General features: G+C 34.7%; 1 pseudogene; it reads left to right on the top strand.

The window, feature by feature from the left end:
- Nucleotides 1–722: 722 nt before the first annotated feature.
- On the top strand, nt 723–1,720 carry LOC100717806 (olfactory receptor 2AG1-like; annotated as a pseudogene).
- The last annotated feature ends 10,412 nt before the right edge of the window (nt 1,721–12,132 follow it).

Below are 12,132 nucleotides of genomic sequence, written 5' to 3'. Positions count from 1 at the left end.
ACCCTCAATCTATGAATGGCCCAGATAAATATTTTTATTAAGATAAATTAAGAATCAGAAATTCAAAAATCAAGAAGAAAAGTCAATTAAAATGGAAATTGTATCATCTCATGAATTCAATAGTGGAATTCTAAGGAGCTTCTGATGTGACAAAATTAGGGTCTACCTTAGCAACACTTAATTGAGAATCTGAGCACTTCTTATGAGGCTTGTATCTATAACCTTGAATGCTACAAATATAATTTTTGAGTAAGTAGAAAAAGAAATTGAATTGCTTTATTTAAGTCATATTTCTGTGCCAGTTCAGAATCTCCTATTAAAAATATGTCTATACAGAAAACTAACTGGATATTTTAAATGTCATTCAAACATTACCCTGTTGTTACAAGATTTCAAAAGTACATGAATGTCAGAATGTCTCCTTAATATTAGCAAAGATGTGATTTAATATTTCTGGACATAGAGTTATTCAGGTTTAATGACCTCAGTAATATTTGATGTAGTTATCTTTTAATGTTTAGCTATTACTCTCACAACAATTAAATTGAAATGAATTTTATTAAGCTAAATTGACAGTCAGAAATTAAGAAACGAATTCAATTTCTAAGGGAAAACATAACTTCTCATGGATTAAATATGGGATATTCTAAGGGGATTCTGCTGTAACAAAACTAACAACTGAGAATCCATCTGGTTCTAGGCAGCTGAAGAAACCACACAAAATGGAGCTCCAGAACTCCACCTTAGGAAGTGGCTTCATCTTGGTGGGGATCCTGAATGACAGTGGGTCTCCTGAACTACTTGGTGCCACACTCATAGTCCTGTACTTGTTGGCCCTGATCAGCAATGGCCTACTGCTCCTGGTCATCACAGTAGATGTCTGGCTCCATGTGCCCATGTACCTCCTGCTGAGGCAGCTCTCTCATGGACCTCCTGTTCATATCAGTTGTCACTTCAAAGGCTCTCATGCAGCCTCTTCAGATGTTCCTGGCACTGATACTGGGTGGTGCTGAAGACCTCCTATTGGCTGGCCTTCATGGTTGATAGATATTTGATCATTTGTCATCCTCTCAACAGTGTGGTTTTCACGTGGCCTAGAGACTGTTAGTTCATGGTGATTTCATGCTGAATCCTGGCATCCCTAAGTGCTTTCGGACATACGGTGTATGCCATACTCTATCCATTCTGCATGAATCAGGAAATCAGACACCCTGCTGTGTCTGATTTTACCCTTGCTCAGCCTAGCCTGTGCAGACATCTCCAGATATGAGCTCCTGGTTTATGTGACAGGTATGACTTTCCTTATTCCCTCTCTTGTTGTCATTGTTACTTCCTACACATTAATTCTGTTCACTGTGCTCCACATGCCCTCAAAGGAGAGCAGGAATAAAGCTCTTGTCACCTGATCCTCCCACCTGACTGTGGTAGGGATGTTTTATGGGTGGCTATACTGATGTATGTCCTACCCAGTTCCTTTTATAATGACAAACAGGACAACATCACCTCTGCTTTCTACACAATTGTCACACCAGCACTGAACCTCCTGATTTATAGCTTGAGGAACAAGGAGGTCCTGAGTGCTTTGAGGAGAGTCTTGGGAAAATATGTGCTGCCAACACATCCCCATCCTTTAAGGAGGGCTCATTGCTCATCTCTCTCTGTTCCTTCTCTAAGTCAGGTTGCTGTGCTCATCCATTCTTTCACATTATACTCTACCTGAAATATCACATACACTTTTAAATTCATCCTTTATGTTCTACTTTGTGTCTGTTCTGTAGAAATACCTCAAGTTGAATTCACTTGGTGCATATTGCACTAACTACTGAAGCCCTACATAAAATATTCTAGGAGAGGAAGAAGCTTTGAATGGCTTAGATTCACTCTGCAATAGAGGATCATCCTGACATATTACTAAGTAAACATGTTAGTTAATTAATACTCCATTTCAATATCATGTAGCAGAAAGAAACAACATCAGTTTCAGGTTGAGCAAATTCCAATAGCCCCTCAGGGTCTTAATAGATAATTTTTTGGTGCATGTTTGTTGTATATGATGTTCACACTCATCTTGGGGAGTGGGGACATGTATGTAATACATCTTGGCTTTTTTTGTCCCTTTCCCCTTCCCACCCACTTCTCTCCCTCTACCTCTAAATTCTCTTTCTCTGTTAACATTCTGTTTGTTATCATTATTCTCAGCTCACGTTTATGATATACAATTGTTACACTGATTGAAGTTTTTACTTTACTTTGCATGAAATAGTTAAGTTTACTTACTTTTCCTCCCCCACTCCACAGTCTCCTGAATGCCTTCCCATTTCCAAAAGGTCTATTCTCTTTTCCTTTAGTTTTTCTTTATTCTCTTTGTTTGTACTTTGCCTTGCTCAAATTAGAGATAACATTGTGTTATCTAACCTAATGTAGCTGGTTTAATTCAAGGTTTATTATATTTTCCAGATGCACCTGTTTTCCTATGAAATTGAAAAATTCTTTATCGTCAACTCAGAAAAAAACCACAGAATATACATTTGCCCTCCTATGTGTTAAAAAGATAACAATCAGTGAGGGACAGCAGTAGAAGTGTGTCTACCTACATCTGCATCCACATCTGAAGAGAAAAATCATATTTACTCCATAAACATAAAAACCTGCATCAAGAAAGTGGAAGGGTCTGGAGAAAGAGAGCCTGATATTTTTAGTTGGAAACATTCACAGAGACATTTTGAAATGGGGCAATTTTATAATGCTTAAAATTAAAATTAAATCATAGTAATGAATACCATAGAATCTAAAGTATGTTTAAACAGAGGAGATACAATAACAATGAGAAAAATAAATTGTATGTGTTTCTTGAATTTTTAAAAAATATTATATTACAGAAACACAGATGTATTTTGAATATCAAAACACTTGCGAAAAATACAATATTGGGTTAAAATATAGTTATGTGTGTGTCCACAAAAAAGGAAATATGAAATATGTAATTCATAGGATAGGCTATGTTTTATTACATTATACCATTTATTAGTTTGGGAAGATTTATTTTTTAAAAAATGGGAATTTTAATTTGTTGAATTCAGATGATTCAAAATACTTTGACCTATGTAAATATCATTATTGTTGAGAAAAGTATTTTGTGAGAACTCAAAAAGTTTTCTTTTTCTTTTCATAAATATTCTTAAGTTGCTGAATAAAACTGCATTGTAATGTGTTAAATCTAAGTAACACAAATTCTTATAAGAACTGAGAAAATTTAAAAATTTACAATGCAAAAATCATCTGTAAAATTTTCTTTTCAACTTTTGTCCTGTATTTCTGTATTTTACTAAATTTAAATGTAAGTGATAATTACACACTTCATTTGTAAGTTGGTGAACCTTCATCTATGTTATTTAGGAACATTTAAACTGTTGACAGAGATGGAGCAGAGCAGAATTGCTGAGTTTAAATCCCTGTCCTATCTTCATTATCTGTGTGTCTTTGGATAATAAACTTAACTTTTTGTACCTTAGTTAGGTCACTTCAAAAATTATGATAGACTCAATCTTATGGGTATTATAGTATAGATTAAAAATTGTCAGAAATGGAGAACACATCTTATTAAATTTGGCTTCATATAGATTGGCTACTATGTGGATGAATAACAGTCTTCAAAATAATGTTATTTTCTGCTTAATTCTTTAGATATTTTATTATTTTAAAAGAAAAATAGTGAAAGCAATTATTTGAGCCCTGCCCAATGACCTTGAGTGGACAGGGAACCACTTGCACTCAGTGGCATGAACTGAAGGCCTGCACGGTGAACCTCACCCAGCCATGTAACCTTGGCACCTCATTCAACATCTGGTAGAACCCAACCCCAACTGGCCCCAAGCAGACACAGAGCTTTAGTGCACCATGTGCCATGAGCTAAAGGCTCATAGAACATACTCCATCTAGCTTTTTAGCCTTGGTACACCACTCAGAACCTGGTAGAGTCCTACCCAGCAACCTCAAGCAGCCAAAGAGCTTCAGAGTACCATGTAGGATGGGCTGACGGCCCACCCAATATACTCTTCACATTTGAGGATCCTTTACGTGCCATTAGGGAATTTATAAGGCCTGACTAACAATATCCACTCACCTGGAGAAGCTTCTTGCAATACAGACAAAAATTCTCAACCCAGGAAACAACTAAGACCTTGCATCCAGCTTCCCCAGGGGAATACAGGAAAAATGACAAAATGAAAGAGCAAAATGTAATCTCAAACCTCCAGCCCAAACCAAAAAGGCCTAGGACACATGGACATAGAAAAAAAATGTAATCCATGCACCTGAAACTTCTAAAATGAAAGCAACTGAAGTAAACAAACAACTCCTTGAAGCTGTAAAGGAACTCAGATAAGAAATAATCTCCCAAGTAAAAGAAGAAATGCTAAATGTAATAAAAAGAAATGCTGAACACATCTAATGAATACATAGTTTTTAAAAAGTGAGGAGCACTATAAAAAGATGGAAACCTTGCATGAAAAATACAAGAAATAACTACAGGACTCTGGATCTCCAGCCTGGAGGGTAGGCTGCTTCTGTGCCTGCCCTCCCAGCCACTCTTTAGACCACAGGCCTCCAGCCCAGAGGAGAGGCCATTTCTGCACCTGCTTCCCAGGCACCCCTGGGGGACCGTCAACATCTCCTGAACCTGGTATTGCTGTTGATATTCAGCTGCGCCTCCTCCTTCCAGAATGTTGAACTGTAGTGGATTGACCTTGCTGGGTTGGTGGAACACTCAGTAACCTCTCCTCCAAACAGAGGACCTCAGCAGATTTCCATCAGTGTGGTGAGCTTGCCTCTAAAATAGAAGTCTTCAGTGGGTGAATGGGAGCAGTAGCAAAGTTTGTTCCAGCTGTAGGACCTTGGTGAGCTTAGTAAGAATGTGGTGAATCCGTCCTCCATACAGAGAACACCAGATGGGTTGAGGAGTATACCAATAAGGCCTCTCCCAACCTGGAGAACACTAAAAGGGCTTATAGGACACCCAGTGACACAGTAGAGTCCTAGGTGACACAAGCACTATAGTCAAGGAGATCTGGTGGCCTGGAACAATCTGAAGACATAGTGACATCAGGACCTAAGGGTTGACTTACATCAATACTTCTAGGCTAGTCAGCTCAGAAATAGATTGACAGAATGGATCAAGAAACAGGATCCCACAATATGCTGTACACAAGAGACATATATGACTCAAAAGGAAACCCATAGACTAAAAGTCAAAGGAAGAAATATAATATTCTATGTGACAGGAACCCAGAAAAAAGCAGAGGTAGCTATTCTATTTGCAGACAATGTGAACTTCAGACCAAAAATGATCAAAAGATGTAAAGAAGGTCACTACATAATTGTTAGTGGAAAAATTCAAGAGGTAGAACAATCATAAACATATACTCACTAAATACAGGAGCACTCAACTATATAAGACAAATATTAATGGACATGAAATACCAAATAAGCGACAACACAATTGTAACAGAGGAACTTATAACCAATTGTCACAAAGAGATAGACCAACTGGACAAAGATTGGCAAAGAAATAACAGAACTGAATCAAACCTGCCAGCAAATGTAGATGTCTACAGTGTTCCACCTGACCACATCAGAATACACATTATTCTAGATGTTCATGGGACACTCTCTAAAATAGATCATGTATTAGCCCGTAAAACATTCTTAAGTAAATGTAATGGGATTGAAATTATCCCATGCATACTATCTGATCATAGTGCACATAAATAGCAAAATTAATGGCAAAATAAATTGCAAAACTTATATAAATATATGGATAATAATAACCTCTTGAACAATCAATGAGTTACAGGGAAAATTAAAGAAGATATTAAGCAATACCTACAATTCAGTGAAAAGGCAGATACAACATACCGAGCCTGTGGAACACAGTGAGAAATATATAGCAATATATATATTTTTTTCAATATATATATATAGCAAATATATAGCAATAAATGGTCATATCAAGAAAACAGAATGAGCACAAACAAACAACCTAATGCTACATCTTAAGCTTCTAGAAAAGGAAAAGCAAGTAAAACACAAAGCTCACAGAACAGAGGAAATTATAAAGATCAGAGCACAAATTATTATATTGAGACTGAAAAGAACAATACAAAGCATTAATGAATCAAAGAGCTGTTTTTTGAAAGAATAAACAAAATTGATAAATCTCTAGCCAATATTATCAAGAAAAAGAAAGAGAAAACTCAAATTCATTCAATAAGGATTGAAAAGAGGGAAATTACTACAGATCCCAAGGAAATTGAAAGATCATGAATCCTACTTTGAAAATCTTTATTCAAATAGAGTGGAAAACACAGAGGAAATGGACAGATACTAGAAGCATACAAACTACCAATGCTCAATCAGGAAGATATAACAATTTTGAATAACCCAATATCAGGTATTGAAATTGAAAACATGATTAAAAACTTACCAACAAAAAAAAGCCCAGGTCCTGATGGTTTCATGGGTGAATTCTACAAGAAATCTAGAGAAAATTTAATGCCATTCCTCCTCAAACTCTTCATGAAATTTAAATAGAAGCAGTCCTCCCTGACTCATTGCTAGAGGCAAGTATTACTCTGATACCGAAAGCAGAGAAAGACCCAATCAAAAAGGAAAACTACAGGCCAATCTCACTAATGAACATTGATGCAAAGATTCTCAAAAAAATACTGGGAAATGGAATTCAGCAAATAATCAAGAACATTATACATCATGACCAAGTGGTATTTATCCCAGGAATGCAGGGATTGTTTAACATACACAAATCAATAAATGTAATACATCACATCAACAGTCAAAAAATTAAAATCACATGATCATCTCATTAGATGCAGCAAAAGTATTTGATAAACTCCAACACCTGTTCATGATAAAAACCTACAGAAACTCGGTATAGATGGTAACTACCTCAATCTGTTAAAGACCATATATAACAAACCAACAGACAACATTATACTAACTGGACAAAAACTGAAATATTTCATTCTAAAATCAGGAACTAGACAAGAATGTCCACTATCACCCTGCTGTTCATATATAGTTCTGGAAATATTAACCAGATCAATCAGACAAGAGACTGAAATAAAAGGAATAAAGATAGGAAAGGAATAATTTAAATTATCACTATTTTCAGATGACATTATACTCTACATAGAAGACACAAAAAACACCATTGAAAAACTAGAGTTAATAAACAAATTCACCAGTGTGGCTGGATACAATGTCAACACTCAAAAATCAGTAACATTCCTACAAAAACAAAAAGTCCCTGAGAGAGAAATTATGGAAAGTGCACCTTTCACAATAGCATTTAAAAAAAGAAATACTTAGGAGTCAACCTAAGAAAGAAAGACCTATATGTTTAACATCATACTACTCTAAAAATGGAGATTCAAAAAGATACTAGAAAATGGAAAGATATCCCTTGCTCTTGGGTGGGTAAAACCAACATTGTGAAAATGGCCATACTCCCTAAACTGTTATATAGATTTAATTCAATCCCAATCAAAGTACCATTAACATACTTACAGATCTAGAGAAAATATCCCTAAAATTCATTTGGAAACAGAAGTAACCTAGAATAGCAAAGGTCATTCTGGGCAACTATATCAAGGCAGGAGGCATCTCAATCTCTGACTTGAAATTGTACTACAAAGTTACAGTGATAAAATCAGCATGGTACTGGCAAAGAAATAGACCTGAGGATCAACAGAACAGATTAAAAGACTCAAAACACAACTACAAAGTCACTTATCCACCTTTACTTCACAAAGGGGCTAAATATGTTCACTTTAACAAATAGTTCTGGAAAAATTGGCTTTCCACATATTAAAGACTGATACTGCACCCGTGTCTATCATCATGTACTAAACTAAGGTCAAAATGGATCAAAGATATAAATGTTAAAATAGAAACACTAAATCCACTAGAAAACAAGGTAGGTAGAAGTCTTGAAGACATTATGCAAAGAGTTCATAAATAAAATACAAACTGCATGGAAAGTACTTCAAAGAATAAACTACCTGGATCTCATTTTATTAGAAACCTTTTGCACTCCAGAAGAAATCACCAGCAAAGTGAAAAGAAACCCACAGAATGTGAAGGAATTTTAGCCAGCAGTTCCTTAGACAAAGGAGTTATATCTAGAACATATGAAGAATTGAAAAACATCAGGCCCCCCCAAAGTCAAAGACCCACTCCAGAAATGGGCATCAGAGATAAATATGCATTTCTCAAATGGAGATATACAAATGGCAAATAAATAAATGAAGAAATGTTAATTATCACTGGTCATTCGAGAAATGCAAATTAAAACAACATTGACTTTCCATCTCACTTTGGAAAGAATGGCTGCCATCAACAAATTAATTGATATCAAATGTTGGTGGGTTGTGGGGGAAAAGGTACACTTCTCGACTGTTGATGGAAGTGTAAACTGGTGCAGCCACTGTGGAAATCAGTATGGAGATTTCTCAAAAGACTAGAACTGGAAATTCCATTCAATCCAAGTATTGTCTTCCCGGGAATTTTTCCAGAAAAATTGAAAATGTCAAATCACAACTATATATGTGTGCCTATGTTTATAGCAGCACAATTTATAATAACTAAATCTTGGAAACAACCAAAATGCCCATCAACCACAAAATAGATGAAAAAGCTATGCTATTTTTATACAATGGAATATTAGCTATAAAAAGGATGATTTTGAGGCTTTTATTGGCAAATGGAGGCAATTTGAGACTATCCTCATCAGTAAAATAAATCAGACTCACATTTGTAAATATCACATTGTCTCTCTAGTATACAAATATTCATAATAATAATAAACTGAAAGAATAATAAGATTCAAAATATACAAAGAATAATAAGATTCAAAATGTAGTTATTGTAATAATGTATGGAAAAGAAAGTGCTCAAAAGAACAGAACAACTTGTAGGTATACATATATAACTGTATGCATGTTTAAATGTGCAAGATAGAGAACTATACTAATTCTCTGTTAGTTCATCCAAAAGAATAGTTGATGCTGTGATTGTTTGAATGTTTGTTCATTTTTTATGCTTAGAGTTTGTAATTTGAACAATTAATTCTAAGATAACAATATGTAATATATTAATTAGTGTTGATTTCTTACTGTTTTTTTAAAATTCTGTATTACTTCTACCCTTTTATCTGTTTTTCTTTTTAAAAATAAAAAATTATATATATACATAATAGATAGATATGATACTCTGCAACAGGAGGAAAATTTCAAATAGGGAAGGAAACTATAGAGGAGGAAAAATAGGAGGGCAAAGGTAAGGATAGCAAAAGGAGAAAACAGCTTCATTTTAAAACTTTTCATTGCAAAATTCTTCATGTTCAAGACTTATTTCATCAGCATTGTTATCACACTTCCTACTTCTGAGAACAGGGTTTTGAGTTCTCAGAAAATTAACGTATACAGTTAGATTGATGTGTCTTCCAACGAGCTTGCAAAAATTTTCTTGCTTGCTTGCAACACACTATAATTTCACAAGGAAAATCTTTTACTTTTTTTCTTTTGTTATCAGAGAATCTCCTTTCCTCTCTTCCTTCTACCACCTCATTTTCATGGCCTTTATACAACCCTTTAATTGCTTTTAACCCTTGTTTTAATTTCAAAATTAAAGAAAATAATTACCAGAAGTTTATGAAGACTCAAGCATTGGAATAACATCTAAAATTCACTCATTTATAAGCAGATTACCTTTTGTTTCCTTCAAAATCATATCTGAAGTGGTTTCATTACTGTTGTTGTTTTCTTACTGTTGATATTCCAGACATACGAACTATATTTTTTCCAAGGATTACTGTATAAGTTTAATCATATCCTTATTTCTAGGATATTCAGGTGGGTTAAATCAGATTAGGGAAAACATAAGCTAGAGGAAAGAGGAAAAGGACAGTCTTTTGTAGAAACAGGTGAGACTGTAGTATCAGATTTGGTGTACAAAAATTCTTGAAATTACTTTGAGGTCCATATTTCCCTTTTTGTTGCTATCCCTTTCTCTTCTGATAGCCACCATCCTAATCTCTACTTCTGTGCATTCTAATTCTAGCATCCTCAAATGAGTAACTCATACATTCATACGATTTGGTGTCATAGAATCCATCACTCCCTTAGCCACACCCCTACAGGCCTTTTCTCATTCTATGTGTTTGACTACAATCTCTATAAAATCTATCGCTGAGGTGATTCCCAATTTTATTTCTCTGTTCCCTACTTCGGAGACTCCTAGAGCTCCATTCCACTAACCAGGTAAAGCCTATGCCTTCTAACCTTATAACTCTGATCTCTAACTGTTTATCTGTTCTTGGACCCATCATCTCATTCTTCCTGACACTATTTGTCCTACTCTACTATTCTCAGGTTTCCTTCCCCAGGGCCACCCAATACACTGCCCTGTATTCCCTCTAAGTCTTATCCTGCCTTGACAGCAGCATTCCTTACTATGCAGATATCTCAGAAATCACCATTCCTACTCATTCATCTATCACAATTGCCTTTTTCTGTTTTTGCATGTATGATCTCTTGAGAATAGCCCCTGAATTTAATTTAATTAAAGTAAATAATTATACTTTTTTTTTGTCTTTTTCCTTTTTATCGATACCGGGAATCGAACTCACGACTGCCTGCGGGGTTACAAGGTAGGCGCTTATGCCGCTGAGCTAAATCCCCAGCCCCAATAATTACACTTCTTATCAACTCAAGGAATTTGTCAAAATAAATATGATGCAGAATTTCAAAAATGTATAATAGGAGATTAATACTGGTTATATATTGCATATTTTTATTTTCAAAGTAATTGTTCAGACTATAATATATAGATGTGAAAAAATGATCAAACAATCAAATGAAAGCACAATCTTTTTGATGAACTAAGAGATATTAGTAGTATCATTATCTATCTTGTGTGTGTGTGTAAATATATATATATATATATATATATACATATATATAATTTGTAAAGATACAGCAAATTTCATTGCAAGGCAGAAAATAATAATATAACTTTAAAAGTTCTTACTTTTGGTTTCATTTTATTTTTAAAATCAAAAGTAATGATATATGATAATGCTTAGTCAAAATATTTGAGAATTAATTTTAAAATGTGAAAACAATTCAGCAAATGTTGATTGAACATTGAGACTTCTTCAAGAGTGCACTGATGTGAGAGATAGGAATTTCACTGTACGCAGATTCCATTTCCATCACCATTTCAATTATCTCATATTAGCAGATCTTTCTAACTCTTAGCAGGAGTATTTTTGAAGAAAAACAATGATGTACAAGAACACTGTCTGCAATTTGTCTACCTCAGGTTTCTAGATGTACTAATCATCTGACCTGAAGTCCTTGGAGCAGACAAAGGACAAACAGTGAGCATTCCCATATCCCATTTCTGAGGATTCAAAATGTTTGGCAGTCATTTCCTCAGATGTCTGTTTTTACTGTCTATAGAAAAGTAGATGTCATACCTGTAAATGGAATCCAGTGGATTCCTATATATATCCAACATACAGAAATTCTCTTCTTCCCACAGTGTTTTTTTTAGATCACCAGTTCTTAGAAATGAGCATTCAAGGTACATTTACAGAAAAATGTTATTTTTTTCCTTCTCAAGTCCTTCATAGGCTTCAGTGTTTACATCATTTTTATTCTGACCATGAACTTAAGATCCAAATGGTTAAAGAGTCATAAATGTGTCTAACTTGGAGACAAGCATTCGATTACATCTTAAAAAGTTAATTTGTTATTAAAATACAACCCAATTAATTTTCAGTACTATAAGGTTTTTTTAAAACTATATACAGTATGTTTAATTTTTCTTTAAGGAATCTTCTGGGTACTTACTAATGGCTTAAATATATTCTACTTTGTCCACAGATTTGATTAAAATTGCCCTTTTCTCCTGGTCATCATAAATTTTACTACAGAGGCAAATCCTTCTCAGAACTATCTATAGCTTCAAGCTTTTAATACATGAGCTTTGTGAATCTTGGGGTGTGTGTGTGTTTGTGTGTGTGTGTGTGTGTGTGTGTGTGTGTGTGTGTGT

This window comes from Cavia porcellus, unplaced genomic scaffold (genome assembly GCF_034190915.1).
Source record: "Cavia porcellus strain 051 isolate PalLab524CR breed Dunkin Hartley unplaced genomic scaffold, mCavPor4.1 scaffold_9, whole genome shotgun sequence".
NCBI lineage: Eukaryota > Metazoa > Chordata > Mammalia > Rodentia > Caviidae > Cavia > Cavia porcellus.
Note: the sequence above shows the minus strand (reverse complement) of the source record. Positions and strands in the feature narration are given on the sequence as shown.